The sequence below is a fragment of the Musca autumnalis genome, unplaced genomic scaffold, assembly GCF_047663935.1.
Source record: "Musca autumnalis isolate F117 unplaced genomic scaffold, ASM4766393v1 scaffold_3, whole genome shotgun sequence".
Classification (NCBI taxonomy): domain Eukaryota; kingdom Metazoa; phylum Arthropoda; class Insecta; order Diptera; family Muscidae; genus Musca; species Musca autumnalis.
In genome coordinates, this window is record NW_027411866.1 from 83,935,085 (window position 1) to 83,950,144 (window position 15,060).

A 15,060-nucleotide genomic window follows, 5' to 3' on the forward strand; every position below is an offset into this window, starting at 1 on the left:
ATGTCTTTTATTTTTGTACATGGTCGAGAGGAACCGACTGAATAAAGCCGGAGCTATTCCAAATAAGACTACCACTTCCACCTAGGTATAGAAACAGATGTCGCTCTCGTATCGCATGTTACAGATGGCGCCCAACGTAAAGCTTTTTTTGTTTTTGCTAACATTTTAGAAGTTTCTGGTTATGTGTCATGGGTTGCTATTACACTATAACTCCCATATGCAGCATAACAGGAATGGAATGTACAATCATTTCTAAGATTTCACCTTTTAGAAAACTATTTAGTAGTCTTCAATGGTTACTTATATGAGAACCTTCGAATTTGCTACCAAGTAGATAAAAGCAATTTTCAATTAGGGCATTGACAACATATAGTCATTATTGCTAGACACGTCTATGGTTTTCGATTAATTTGCGATGTTAGATATGTCCTGATTATAGACACCATCAATATAACGAATAGCATATATGAGTTTAGGTGATGTTCGTTTAAGCTGTAAACGAGTTAATGTTTGTTGTTGTTTTAATTCTATTTTGGCTTGGGAATATCCTCTACTAACTACCTTTACGTTTTATGAACAAATTTTGACCTACACTATTTTTTTTTTTTTTGAAAATTTTCTTAAGAAATTTTGAGATAAAATTATTGAATTTTATTCGTTTGTTGGCATATTTAAGACATAGTAGTTTTTATCTGGCACCTGCACTAATTAGGCTTTTTGGCACAACGTCTTGTTCCTGTTTCCGGTTCGAGATTTGTATATAGAGCTTCGTCGTGGGACGTGTTGAAACCTTTCGGATTTTAATTGAGTTTCGCTGGTTAGTTTTGTCCGTTTTTTTTTTTTGAACCCTTTGACAGTAAAGGACTTCGGCTACTTTACTATACACCTTGCCTGGATTATCTACGGTAGGATCACAATTCTGATCAAAATATTTTGGATCATAGGGTCGTCGCCCTCAAGACTTTGTTTTTCTCTTTGTTTTTTAAAGACTGCAGGAGGGGTTTGATAGGCTCAAACTACCGATTGCTAGTTCTTAATCTAAAAAATATATAGGCATAGAGGCCATATATTATATGTTTGTTTTCAGGTACACACAGGGTGTACACAGAACTGGACTAACTGTACCCGAAGACTGGTCTTCAGTTCGACTCGAGGTCAGCTGAAGTACCTTAAGGTTGTAGGGGCGGTTAGTCTGGAGAGCCTTCGGACGGCAGCGCTCAACCTTGAGTTGGAGCATTTTCCGTAGGACTGGTTGTTGTCTGGTTGTCGATTTCCCAGTGTATCTTTAGAAAGCCGTTCTATGCTTAACTAAAGATACATTGAAGAGACCTCGAGAAACTCTTTGAGGAAATTCTAACCGGCAACAATCACTCCTACGTTTTGAACAGTTTACCTCATAGAACAATAGGGGTAGGCGAAGAGAACTGAAGAGCCTATCGAAGTTCTATTTTCCTTTTACCAGCCAAGACTATTTATTCGAATATTATTCGAACTAATTTTACCCGGACTTACAAACATTCATACTGATCTACCACAGCCTAGAGAAAATAATTTGTTGCCTCGATTTATTCTGTTTTACAGAATTTCTGAGCTTTTGTTCTGGTTTTGAGAAACGTTGCAAGATTTAGATTTTTTTTTGGTTCGATTCTTTTCGAAATATCTGACCTGTTGTAACCATTCAGTATTCTGGTTGTGTTTTGTTGCGTATGAGATTTTCAATATTGGACTTTTCGGAACCTTAAGGCAGTGACCGTGATTGACTGTTTCATCTATATATCTTTGGTATGTTTTTTTTTTTGAATTTATGGTATCATACCTACCTTTTTGAAAATCTGACGGTCAATTAGAGAAGACATTTTTGGATTTTGAGCTTTTTATTGAAATTTCTTGTTGGACTGCCCTTGTACTACTTTTTTTTGTAAATTTTGTTGATTTGTGGGACATCATGCAGCCTGCTACAGGTGCTAAGCCAAAAACTTACGGTATTATTACAAGGTCGACAAGTCAGGCAGTAGGAGAAGCTGCTGGAACAGAACCAGGTACTGAATCTGGTATCCCTGCCAGCGCTGATGGCAATGAACCGCCAACACCAAACGAATTTGCAAGTCCACCTACTCTTTCGCAAGTAAATGAGCAACCAAGCACAATTACTAGACCTTCCTTTAGCCCTTTGACTATTCGTGGAAATGATGAAGATCAGGTTGATAGGCTTAGTAGCACAGGAGTTCTTGAGGTAGTTCAGTCCGCCTTAGAGGCCACCCAAGCATCAATGGTTGAAACCATGAAAAAGGAAATGCAGAAAGCGGTTGCTGCTGCAGTTCAAGCTGTTTTTTTTCAATCTTCAGTTCCTCCAGTTAATCCTATTAACAGACAAGAACCACATTCTCAAAGCATTGATTGGCCTCATGATTTGCCAACACTACAAACCGATACCAGACATGCAGGATCGGGTAGTAGAAACCAGGAAGTTCCAAATAGAAATAGGGAAGATTTTAGTAGGCCCAGGGTACCTATTCTCTAACTTTTTAACAACTTTACTCATTGTTTATTTTACAACAATTTCATTTGTTTGTTTTGTAGTTGTTACAAAAACAAAAGAAATGTTAACAACTTTTTAATCGATAAAAGTTACAGAATAGGCCTACAGGTATCCATATCTCAGTAAGTGGGGCATTAAGTTTGATGCTACCCCAAAGACACCAAATGTCGAAGATTTCATCTTTCGAGTAGAAAGGCTTCGAAATAGTTATGGCTGCCCAGAACAAGAATTGGTTGATGAATTTCATCATTTATTGGAAGGCCGTCCTTGTCAATGGTACTGGGGGTCTGATCCGTCAATATCCAAATTTGAACTGGGAGAGTTTAAAGCTGTGTATAGTTAGGGAATTCCAGCGTTTTCAATCAAATCTTGATGTGATGAGGCAGATTATGGACAGAAAGCAGGGTAGAGATGAGTCTGCTACACAATATATAGACGCTATAAATAATCTGCGTACTCAATTAAGGGAACCTTTGAAAGATTTTGAAGTTACAGACATTCTCAAAGCTGGACTGAAACCCCGACTTGCACATTTAACTTTTAGTGGTACTTTTTATTCTGTTGAACAATTCCGAAATGAAGTTAGAAAAGCTGAAGAGTTTCTTGAAAGGGAATCGTCATTGAGATTTAGGACCAGCCAACCCACTCGAATGGTGAATGAAATTAATGATTATGATTTTGATGAGGTTGTACATGATGTCGAGGAGTTGCGTTTACGGCAGAAGCCTGGTGTTTCCAAAAATGAGCCTTCACGGTGTTGGAATTGCGGCAGCAATGGCCACGTTTTTAAGAACTGCTCTAGTTCTCACCGTTCAGTATTTTGTTTCCGCTGTGGATCGCCCGGTGTTACCACTCCACAATGTAATAACTGCAAACAGGTTAGTCGTCCCAATGTTGCAAAGTCCGAGTCAATCTCAACTCAGACAGTGGACTGACTAGGTCCTACTAATGTTTCCACTTCAACAGATCCAGTCCTTTTTAATCAATGTAGTGTACTACCCAGACTTTCCGACAACATTATCAAAACCAAACCTGATTTGACTTTGCCTTTTCATATCCGCATGGCAAATTATCTGAAGACCAGAGAGCGTATTTTCAACTCCGAAATTACGTATAAATCTGACGTTTTTGTTTCCAGAAGAATCCTTAAAGCTCGTGAACGTTACAGACTGCGACGTCTTAAGCGACTTTCGGTTTCCTCTACCACGTTTTCCGATTTCAGACCTAATGATCCTCGTCCTTTTAGGGAATTTTTTGTGAATGGTGTATCAGTGTTAGCCTTATTCGATAGCGGAGCTACCGTAACCTGCTTAGGCAAAGATTGTTTATCTCTGATTAACAAATTGAAATTGAAAATTATTCCGGTTTATAAGTGCAGTGTTGGTACTGCCAGTGGTCATGGTGTTTCTTGTGCAGGGAAAGTTACCGTTCAGCTTACTTTTGATAACCAGACGAAGACAATGGATGTCTATCTCATTCCGGATCTGGAGAATTCCATGTACTGTGGCGTCGACTTTTGGAAGGAATTCAACATAGCACCCAAGCTCATAAACAGCCTCGAGATCACTTCTGTACTTAATGACTCTGATATGCACTCTTTATCTGACGACCAAATAGCCATGCTTGAAAAGGCTAAAGAAAGTTTTAAGGACTTCGAGAAATATGGTTTCGGAAAAACACATTTAGAAGAACACGTTATAGATACGGGGAATGCAGTCCCAATTAAACAGCGCCACTATCCAGTGTCTCCAGCTGTAGAGTCATTAATCTGTCAGGAATTAGATCGTATGTTGAGCTTGGGGGTTATCGAGCCCAGTAATTCTCCCTGGAATTCTCCGGTCACCTTAATTCGTCGTGGTGAAAAGAATAGACTGTGCTTAGATGCACGTAAGTTGAACGAAGTCACGGTTAAAGATGCGTACCCTTTGCCTTTTATTGATGCCTTACTTGGTCGTCTTCAAGACACCTATTTCATATCCAGTATAGACCTCAAAGACGCTTTTTGGCAGGTGCCCCTTGCAGTCGACAGCCGTCCGAAGACTGCGTTTACAGTGCCGGGGAGACCACACTATCAATTTACCGTCATGCCGTTCGGGTTGTGCAATGCAGCCCAACGGTTATGTCGGTTGACTGGATGCTGCAGGTCTGGAACGTCCCATCGCCTTTCATTCTGCGCAGCTTTCCAAAGCAGAACAGAATTATAGTGTGACGGAGCGGGAGTGTTTGGCAGTCATTAGCGCGATAAAGAAATTTCGCCCGTTTATTGAAATGATGCCATTCACTGTCGTGACGGATCACAGCGCGTTGAAATGGCTGATGGGACAGAAGGATCTCAGCGGACGGTTGGCAAGATGGAGCTTGAAGTTGCAAGCTTTCAATCTGACATCCAGCACCGAAAAGGGTCACAAAATGTAGTCGCCGATACTTTATCCCGTGTTCATTTGGACGAAATCAATATGTTTGTTGACACAGAGCCTTTGATTGACTTAAATTCATCCGATTTTAAAAGCGAAGAGTATCTACAATTGATCGCGACGGTTCTTGAAAATCAAGATAGTCTTCCCGATTTAAAAGTTTCTGACAATTTCGTTTACAAAAAGACACTTCCGTCTGACGGCACGCCAATACACGAAAACTTTATCTGGAAATTATGGGTTCCAACCGGTTTAACCGAGACACTCATTGCTAATACACACACGTCTTCAAGTCATTGTGGTATAGGTCGAACAATCGCTTCACTTCGACAGTATTTCTTTTGGCCAAATATGGCAAAACAAATTCGGGACTAGGGATACGTAAAATCGATTTCGGTTAATCGATTAATCGACTATTAACCGTAAAATTTCCAAAATTCGTAGTCGACTATTGACTGAGCGAAACCGAATAATCGATTATTCTTAGTTGACTTTCGGAAGACGGAGTGAACTATTATTCGTAGTCAATCATTATTCGTAGCTACTATTAATCGTGATCGGTTATTAGTCGTAGTTGACTATTGGGTGTGCTAAAACCGCATAATTGACGGCACTTTTTTATACATATAACCATCACGGATCGCATCAACGAAAATGGTCGATTATAATCGGTTTTCGGCGGTTAACGATTAATCGAAAGTCGACTTTTAGAACACTCTCAAATAATCGACTAACCGAAAATCGAGTTTTAAGTTTTTCACGAAAACCGAATAATCGAAAAACCGATTATTGCATTTCACTGCGTATCCCTATTCGGGACTTTATCAATCGTTGTGTTGTTTGTAAGGAGACAAAAGCTCCAAACAAAATATTGAGGTCGAGAATGGGAAAAGAGACTGTCACTGATAGACCGTGGCAAAAGATTTACATTGATTTCATCGGACCTTTTCCGAGATCCCGTATAGGCAATGCATTTATTTTTATTGTTTTGGACCACTTGACAAAATTCGTCCTCTTAAAACCGATGACCAAAGCAAATTCGCGAAATGTTGTTAGATTTTTGGAAACCGAAGTTTTCCATAAATTCGGGGTGCCACAGTTAGTCCATTCTGACAATGGAAAGCAGTTTATCTCGTCCGAATTAACTTCATTTTTAAACAAGTATGGTTGTAAACAAATTCGAAACGCGGTGCATTCGCCCCAAGCGAATGCGTCCGAGAGGGTCAACCGGACCATTATCGCGGCGATTCGATCGTACGTTTCTGAGGATCAGAAGGATTGGGATAGATTTTTATCCATAATCGAATGTTCATTAAGATCCACGTTACACACCACAACCGGGTTTACACATACTTTTCACTTTTCGGCACGCACATGATCAAACACGCGAGCGAATACGATATGGCACGAAAACTAGGGGTCTTAGAGGACGGCACAGTTGAAATAATTTCGAAACATGATTTTTTAAATTTAGCCCGAGATACGATTAAACAGAAAATTCACGATTCTTATGAAAAATCCGCGGCACGGTACAACACTCGAGCACGTGAAGTTAGTTTCAAACCCGGACAGGAAATACTTAGGAGGAACTTCGATTTGAGTGACGCTTCGCGCCCTATTAACTCGAAGTTATGTCAAAAGTTTGTCAAGTGCAGAGTTGTTCAGAAGGTAGGGACTTCGTTATATGAAATTGAAGATCTACAAGGACGGAAAGTAGGGGTCTACCACTCGAAAGACCTTCAACATATGGTGCCAACTAAGTAATTGCCCGGCTTCTATTTCTTCTGGCTTCTGTCTCAGGGTCGTAGTTCTTCCCCACGATCATGATATCGGTTGACTTCCCGAATCAGTTACCTTCGGCGGGCCTCCGATAACATGTTCGGGTTTGTTATGTCATCCGATGGATTTCTGTTTGCCATCCGATGAAATTTTTTTTTACATGCGCCATACATAAAGAACCAACCAGGGCTGTATCTAATCAGCTGGTTGTCAAAAAGTACGAATTTAATAGATTGCCAGCACTGCTCTCGGCTGTCATCGATCGTTGCAGCCGAAAAATTTGCATCATGGCGGCATTGTAAAAGAATTTTCGTGCCGGCAACATCAATTTTCGTGGTTTTTTGCAAGTTAAGATAAAGTGAATTGCAGCACATAAAATTTAATTTCGTGAAAAGTGCCGGTGTTTGTACGCAAAAAGACCATTACATTTTTGCAAAATATTCTGCTGTCTATCAATAAACGATAGAGGTGAGGACAAATTAAACGCCGAAAAGAATGGCATACAATTTAATATCTTTTTGCAATTTTACAGCAAACACACGGTAGGGAATGAGGCTGACCGCTTGGTGGGTGTACTTTTTGCAAACCTGCTAATGAAATTTGCAACACGAGGTGCAGCCATTTTGTAAAATTTCCACCATCATCCCTCCGTGTGTCTTTTTCTGTGGATAATATATGCAGACACCGTCTGCAATTATAAATGCTGAAAAATCAACAAGCTTTTTGGGATTACCACCAACTTTTCGCCGTTGACAATTGTGCAATGACAATTTTGGCTAAAATTATCAAGCCGAATTAATGTGCAAAATTTTAAAACCCCGACAAAACCACCGAGCACAAAACCATTCACGAATTCTATTTGTTTTAAATCTCGGCAAATACCACCAAGCCGTAGCAATTCAAGACATTTTAATTGGCAAATTCCACTCTAGCCTGAAACAACAACAAAATATTTGGCATCCAGTCTGAGAAATAACAAACCCAGCAACATCGTTGAGTCTGTTATGCCATTCTCATCAGACCAATTGGAGTTTTTCCGCCCGTTTTGTAATTTGATATTTCCATTGGATTTCGCAATCCGTGCACCTCCAGGCGATTGTGTGGCTGGCAGCTAGAATTTCCATCAAGATTACGTTTCACCAAAAAGGCAAAACCCCCCACCACCACCAACCTGGAATCCAATCAGAACCAGTAACCAGGCAGTATCCATCACCAATACATTCCAGTTATGGCCGATACATCATGGAGCAGTGCAGATAAGTACCATAGTGAAAAGTAGTGATAGTGAGATATCTAATCAGATTTTGGTTTAGTATTCCATATTTCTCCACCACAGGCGGGGAAATATGGGATCTAAGTTTTAGTATTCTATTTTAATCGACGGAAAGCCGATATAATTCATTCGATCTGCTTTTTAAATTGTTTTAAAAATGCATAAGCCTTGCTATAGTGTAAGAATATACCATGAGGGTAGGCATTAAGCCCAGTTTTTTGTAACGGTTCACATCCACGTGCAGTAACGGGGTTGTGCAGCACGTGTACAGTTGCATTCTCGAAATTTCCTTTAACATCTTCGGTTTTACCTTTCGCCCTCTTGATGTGAAGCCGCGCAATTGTTGGGCGTTGTTTCGAAATTAAAAAAAAAAGACTTGGACATATAAATAGTTTTAATTAAATGATTCCTATGCAGTAGAAAATTTTCAATTTTTTTATTTCGAAATAACCCGCAACTTGTGTCAGAATTTTTAAACGGTTCAGCCTGTGCTTTTGTTTGAGGTAGAAATCGAAATAAATATCGAATTGTAGCGATTTTTTATGAAATCAGGTACTAATCTAATTGATTAATGATTTTATCTCAATTTAAATTTATGGTTCCGAATGCACGCTTGATATTTATTTCGTTTTCTGGTAATAATACCAGTAAATCAAAGGCTGTTTCAATAGTTTTTGAATAATAAAAGGCGAGTTGAACCACTTTTCCGTTTCAAGAGAAATTTTGGCGATTTCTAATATTAATATTTTTTTCCGGTGTTTAACACTTAAACAAATTCTGTCCTACTGCGCGTGGAAGGCCGCAGGAATATATAGTATTTTGCAAGAAATATTTTGCATAGTTTACGCTTATTAATACATGATATAAAATCTTATATTGTTGCCTAGATTTATAAATATTTTATAAATATTTTTAAGCGTGAAATTATACGCGCTATAAATTTTTATGACCACATTTATTATTACTAATAGCATTTAACTATAAATATCTAGTGTGTGAATCCCTCACTTTAACATAAGTCTTTTGGATTATACTATATTATCTCCTGGTTCTTGAGCTCAATTGCTAGGTTACCCTTTTTATTTAATATTTTTTCTTTTGTACATTCTTGTTTATTGTGCATAATGGCACCGAGACAGGAATAAACACCCATGATTTTCTACATCTTTATTAGATGTATATGATCTATGTCATTAAATTATATCCAAAATAGTTTTATATATAGTCAACTCTTAAAGAGAAACCATTTTTTTAGCTTTAAGAAAAGCGTTTTGTGAATAAAACCCCAAATGAATTTAAATGAATATCTTTAAGGATTTCTCAATTAACATGTTCTGAATTATTCTAAAAAGGTAAGGTAGAAGGGTTATCCAGCCAAAGGAATTTATGGAGGTCTCCGTATTTATATGGGGATCCATAAGGGGATTTAATACTAAATCCATAGGGAGGGCACGGTACCTAACACCACCTACAGGTACCCTACAACAACACTCTTTTACAGCACAACAACAACATCTAATGTGTATGTGATACTTCTTTTGATGATGTCTTTTATTTTTGTACATGGTCGAGAGGAACCGACTGAACAAAGCCGGAGCTATTCCAAATAAGACTACCACTTCCACCTAGGTATAGAAACAGATGTCGCTCTCGTATCGCATGTTACATATTCTAGAATTTCATGAATTCCAATATAAAGTCTTGGAGAAAAACAATCAAATGCTCAAAGAAGTAAAAGATCGACTACTATCAACAAATGACAAAATAGAAGCGAAAGAAATAAAACATGAGCTCACACAACATATCGTTCCAAACACTGTAGGTGATTTATTCCCTGCGGAGGAAGGAATAACACCATTAGAGAATCTAGCTAATGTAGGGGATGCATTAAATCGAAATGAAAATTTTACTGGAGAAGAGTTGTCTATCTTTATTAAGGAAGAAGAAAAACTTGAAGATAGTGTGTCTTTTGATACATCAGTTAATGTCGATGGAGAGTATGTTTCTTTCAACAATGATACAAAATCGGAAGACAGTTTAGGTTGGAACAAATCAGCGAAAGAAGTGAAGACAAGAAAAACAACGAAAAAACGACACGAAGAAAGCTCATGTATAAAAGCAACTTCAACTTCAAAGAAAAAAAGAAAACAGAGGAAGAAAAAAGATAAAGCGGTAAAACCTCCAAAAGAGCCAACTTTCAACAGAGCTGAAAAAATCAGGGAAATGGATGAATTTATAGCAAAGTTCATACCAAACATTGAATGTGATCTCTGTAAAGAAAGTTTCCCCAACTATGACACCTTACGCTTACACTTTACCAAGGAACATCAACAAAAATGTTATGTTATTTGCTGTGACAAGAAGATTCGTCGCCGCTACTTACTGGTTGATCATTTGCATTTGCATATCGACCCGGAAACGTATAAATGTAATCTATGTGGAGCCGTTTGTAATAGTAGTAGATCTTTGCAAAATCACAAACTATTTATGCACGAAGCAGTAAAAGACCAACAGGTTTGTGATCAATTTGGAAAAACAATTATTGGCAATGTGTCTCTTAAGCTTCATAAAATGATAATGCATACTGAAGACGGCAAGCGACGAAAATGGCCTTGTGATATTTGTAATGCCCAACTATCCACAAACAATAGTCTCAAATCGCATAAACTATCATTTCATAGTGACGGAACAACGGCATTTGTGTGTAAAGATTGTGGAAAATTAGCGGCAAATGAATAAGCCCTGTTGCGACATAAAAAGTTTGTTCATTTAGTGGAACCTAAATACAAGTGTACACATTGTAAAAAGTCTTTTAAGAGAAATATACATTTAAAGGAACACATTGCTACACATACTGGTGAGAGTTTATATCAATGCCCACATTGTCCTCAAACATTTAAAAATAACGCTAACATGCATAAGCATCGAAAGATAGCTCATCCTAGTGAATGGGCAAAATCAAGAGAAAATCGTTTAGTACCAACTAAAGTTAATTCTGATGGAATAATAAATGCAATTCTTTTATAAGTTCTTAAATATGTGTTCTAACGTTTTTTATATTTATTTTACAAACATTTTTTGGAAAGAGTCATAATCTCAGCAAGGAATTTTATTTGTAAGATATAGAGTTATTGCTTCAGTTAGAATTTACATATACATATTTTAAATTCAAGATTTGTCAATTGGAGCGGAGTAAAGCCATAGCAATTCTCAAGTTAGTTGAATAAGATTAACAGGCTGTTGAACTATTAATGCCCCTAATTGGCATACTGTATAGTAAGGCTGACTTCCGAAAAGTCATAAAACTGCGTTGTTTCAGTTATTGCCCTTTCATTGTGAAATTCAAGCCTACAATATTTTCAAGCACACTTTCAGTTCCTAACTTCAACTTGATCAGAAATGATCGTGTTTCTCGCCGTGGTGGTGGTGTTTGTCGTACATTTCTAACCCTGCGTTTACACATGACAGGACAGTTGAGTTCATGTATTGATTGTCAACAACCCAAAACTTGCCTGTGTGACGTAGGCGTCCAGACAACTGCAAGAACAGTTATAAAATTATGAATCAAAATCATCGATTTTTTTTTTTCGTTTTCCGTTCACATGTTTTGTTTTTGTACATATTCTTTTGTTTTCAGCACATTTGAATTATCATCTCACTTCTTTTTCACGAAAATGTCAAAAATTTGTTAACCCGACTGTCTGTGAAAAAATGAAGGACAGCTGGAAGACAACCGACAAATGTATGTATGTGTTAGTAAATCAGAGTTGTATTTGAAGACAAACTGTCTGGTGTAAACGCCTAGTAAGCATTTGCGTTATAAAATTATTTTCAGAGGCGAACAATTTGGTGAATGTGAGTCGTTATTTGTTGAAGTTTTTGGTACTAATACATCATTTGTTGTTGGTGTGGTCTATTTGCCAACCGGTGCCATTGATGTTTTTGAAAACCTACATTCAGATTTATTTGAAAGATTCCTTAACATTTTGTTAATGGGAGATTTTAACTATAATTTATTCGATCCTTTCAGATCTGCCACTTTTCGGTCTCTTACAGCTAGATGCGGTCTTAACTGCATCCATAATTCTTTACCTACGCATTTTAATGTGCCCACAAATCGCACCTCTTTGATTGATTACTTTCTAACTAGCAAACCGTCATATGTTGCCCATAACACCCAGATACAATATCCATTTTTTTCATCCTATCACAGTTTTATTTTTATTTCTTTAGATTTTGTATCTCAGGTGAGAAGTGATTGGGTTGAATTAAAGGATTACAATAATTTCAGAATTGATCACATTGCTGACACGTATATTGGTGTTGATTTAGATTCAATATATCATTCAAATGACGTGAACTCTCAGTTATCTACTTTAAATACGGCTATTGATATACTTCATTCATATGTTCCTACGGTTAGATTTAAACGTAGCACTAATGATAATTCTTGGATGAACACATCTGAAGTTAAGGTAGCCAGAAGAGATAGAGACGCTGCTTATGGTGCTTATCTTAGGAATCCAACAGAGCTTAATTGGAAAAATTATACTCGTCTTAGAAATAAGGCTAAGTCCACTATAAGGAAAGCTCGTTTTCGCTTTGGAAGTAGAATGTTTTCTAATGTAAACGGCTCACAAATGTGGAAAAAGTTACGACATTTAGGTTGCATTGGTCGGGAAGAAGCTTCTGTTGCTGAAGACATTGATGTCGAAGCCATTGGAAATAATTTTCTTATTAACATGTTCCCACCAGATGGTACTTCTTTCAACTTTGAAGAATTTTTTGATGTTACTGATTCATCTTTCTCTTTTCATTCCATAACTGAATATGACCATGGCAGAACTACCAGGTAGTGGTATCACACCAGCTGATCGAATATGAAAAGTCAAATCCCTTTATAAAAAAATTATTTTTGTTGTAATTTCCCCAACAACATAAAGAAAGTTTTGACATAACATATTCAAAATTTTACGATGCCACTACCTGGTAGTTCTGCCATGAATATGACTTAGTTTTTGCACTTAATTCTATAAAATCAAATTCATCTGGTTATGATCAAATTCCAATTAAATTTATAAAACTGATTTTTCCGGCTATTTCAGCTTATGTTCTACATTTCTTTAACACAATTCTTACTGTTTCATGCTTTCCATCTGCGTGGAAACTTGCTCGGGTTGTCCCTATCTCTAAGGGTGCACAGAACTCATTAGACAATTACAGACCAATTTCTGTACTTCCGTCTATGTCAAAAATTCTTGAGAACGAAATTCCCAAATTCTTGAACATTGCCAACGTTACTCTATTTTTAATCCATGCCAGTTTGCTTTTCGCAAAAACCACAACACTACATCGGCTTTACTAGCAATCACTGATTCCATAAGAAAGCATATTGACAACCATGCTAATTGTATGTTGGCATCATTGGTTGGTATCATGTCTCTAAAGCGTTTGATCGTGTCAATTATGTAATCTTACTCCAAAAATTGAGAGATACATTTATGTTCTCTAAAACAGCATGTAAAATAGTTTCTTCTTCTTTATTTGCATATCCGTTATCCGGATGTTAAGCGATCATACAATATTACATTTTATTACATTGTTCTTGCAAATATATAGTTTATGTGGAAAGCGATAATTGTCGGTTTTTAGCCGCTGTTAGAAGACTGAGTTCATCGCGGTATCCGGTCCAGTCTTGTGTAATGTGCCTGGCAAGTATGACCTCTATTGGTTACCAAGGTGACAATGGCATTTGACTATTTTGGCTCCGGCTTAAGCTCTAGCGGCGAGGAGGTGCACTTGGGCACATACAAAAAAATATATCAATTTATCAGAAAACCAGGAAAAGCCTTGTTGTTGTATTGAATTTGGTTGTTGTTGTTGTTGCTGGTACCCCTAGGTGGAATTTGGGTACCCTCTGCCCTCCCTATGGGTTCCAAGCATAAACCCCCTAATGGGCCTCATGACTATGAAGACCCTCAAACGTAGATTATGACTGCCCAGTTACCTTTACATTACCTTATTATTATTTTCTCCAAATTAATTCATATTTTTATCGTTTTCCTTATATACAAGATTCATCACTACATTTATTCATGTACGTATAAAACAATTCAGGTTAAGGCTTATGATTACTTAAGGCTATTATGCTTAAGTCTAGTAATACTTTAATTCCATTTTTTTTGTTTAAGTGAATTGAAGAAGTAATATTATGAAATAATATTACCAATGTAAAAATGATAAACTATGAGGTTCTAAAAGGGTTAAGGATACACTCTCTGGTGATCTCCCTATTATTAGGCGTCTCCACGCACAATATAGAATTTACTTTAAAGCTAAAATAAATACCTCAACCTATCGAGCTCGAATGGGTATTGGGGTTTGTCCATGGGAAGCCATGGATTTATATATGAATTTGGAAAAATCAATTAAATAGGGGTATCGCTGAGGTGCATCGTACAAGATTAAAAGAAAATATAATTTCGTATCGATGGAAAGATTCAATATTTTGGTATTATCAACAATAAAAAAAATTAACAATATATCTGATCATCAATTAACACCTTTCTGAACATATATAAAAAAAAATCCGTATATAAATGCATCCATGAGGGTATAATCAACAATTAACGGTATAATTAAACACATGCACAATTATAAGTATGTTAATAATTACACTCGGGTGTATAAATGAAATTGTTCATCAATTTTTCTCTATATTCAAATCTGTTACTCGATCGATATACATATATATAAATATATATACATATATTCAGGAAGAAGGTGTGACTGATCTATAGGTTATGATATTGGGCAATAATTGTACTTAATAATTACGATGAGATCCAATATAAAATACTAGATAATTATATTCATACAGATGGATAGTATGTGACCGCAATTATTGAATGTTGATTCTAATATAACACACTTTAAAATCCATACGTGTTTAATTTAAACATACAAAATTTGTTATACGTAAATGCGTTTGATTATAATTCCGTGAACCAAATTATAACCAAGCTTATCTCAGTTCTTAGTAAAATCACATGAAA

General features: G+C 36.9%; 1 pseudogene; it reads left to right on the forward strand.

Moving 5' to 3' along the window:
• The first annotated feature begins 9,676 nt into the window (after positions 1-9,676).
• On the forward strand, positions 9,677-11,041 carry LOC141396641 (transcription factor grauzone-like; annotated as a pseudogene).
• Positions 11,042-15,060: the final 4,019 nt, after the last annotated feature.